We start from the raw sequence: 1,822 nt of genomic DNA on the forward strand, positions 1-1,822 counted from the left end.
TCTTTTTTTTTAAAAAAAAAAAAAAAAAAAAAAAAAAAAAAAAAAAAAAAAAAACAAACGCTTTCGTGATACAATACACTTTTGTATATATAAATTCCCTCCCCCCCCAAAATATGTTTTCGACAGTGATAATTCAATATAATGCCCCTCACAAAAAAAAAATATTATAAATATAAAACTTACACGTTAGGTGACAGACATTTAAAACTTTTTTAAAAAATAGTAATTATAAATTGAATTATTAGAACGATACTTATCATATGTAAACGTAGGGTCATTTAATATTTACAAAAATTCAATCATTACGATTTTTAAATCACATTTTAAAGTTAATAAATTCATAAAATTTTTTAACAATCGGAAAATTTTATCGTGATTATTATTATCATCATTATAAATAATTTATACGTCGCGGATCGTTTAATTTAATTTAAAATTTAAATAAATAAATAATTTTTTTTGTTAACGGGTCATTAAAAGTTTTGTTTAAAAAAAAAAAAAACTCGGGGGATTGTTTTATACAAAAAAAGGAATGAGATGATTGTTATGGATTTAAATGGTTTCAGTTTTAAGGCCCCCCCCCCTTTTAACGGTTATTTAATTTTTTTTTCCTTTTTTTCCGCAAAAGTTATTAACTTTATTTTATTAAATTTTCCTTTTTTTTTCTTTTTTTTTTTTTGGAGCTAATTAATTTTATATTAAAAAAAAAAGGGAAAAAAAACCGTTAAAATATTAATAAAAAAAAAAAAAAATGAGAAAAGATTTTCTTTTTTTTTTCAAACGGAAAGATTAATTTCATCCGGTAACGCGGTTCCTTCTTCTTCTTCTTTTTCTTCTGCCACGAAATTACCACAATTTTTTTTTTTTTTGGGGGGAGGAGGGGGGAATCGATGAAGCGAAAAAAAAAAAAAATTTTTTTTTGATAAAATTTTTGAACGGATTATTTTCTTCTATTATTATTATTATTATTAAAACATCAATTTAAATTATTATTATTATTATTATTATTATCGTTATTGATAAGACTTTTAACGAAATTTTTCTTTTAATATTAATAATAATAATAATAATAATAATTTTAATAGGAATTTTTTTTTTTTTACGAAGGTTAAAGAAAATTTAAAATTTTTATTTTAAATTTCGACACTCAATTTGTGAAAATTTTAATTCATTTACAATTTGTTAGAATTTTCTAGAAAATCTCAAGAAATTTTCAAATTTAAATAATAATTTAATATTTTTGTGGGGAGGGGAGGGGAAAACGATGGTTAAAAAGAAAACAATATGGTTGACTTTAATAAAAAAATCTAAAATTTCTTTGTTCGAAGCAAAGAAAAAAAAAATCGTATAAAAAATAAATTTTTTTTTTTTAAAGTCGTGGCATCAGATGAAATATAAACCATACTAACACTCAAATGATTAAATCCTCGTATTTTTTTTCTCTTATTTTACTCCATTTACAAAAGTAAAAAAAAAAAAAAGAAAAGAAAACCGTTTGATATATGTTTTGTGATGACCTTGGCCTCTGAATATTTTTCTTTCCACCCCCTCCCCCCCGCAGAATTCATTTCTTCAAGTTATTGACTTTCAAAAAAGGTTTTTTTACTCGAAAAAAAGAAGCGTTATCCTTATCAAACACACACACGGTGTATTTCATCGGTGATTCGTTCAAACAACGTTCAATCATTTAAAACGTCGTGGTTATAGACAAAAAAAAAAAAAGCAACGTGAAAATATGATAACCGCTCGTGCGAATAACATTAAATTAAATTTTAAATTCGCATCCTTTGACTTTCTTATCTTCCGAGTATGTAATAAATAA

The sequence above is a fragment of the Pediculus humanus genome, genomic scaffold, assembly GCF_000006295.1.
Source record: "Pediculus humanus corporis 1103172107531 genomic scaffold, whole genome shotgun sequence".
NCBI classification, from domain to species: Eukaryota; Metazoa; Arthropoda; class Insecta; order Psocodea; family Pediculidae; genus Pediculus; species Pediculus humanus.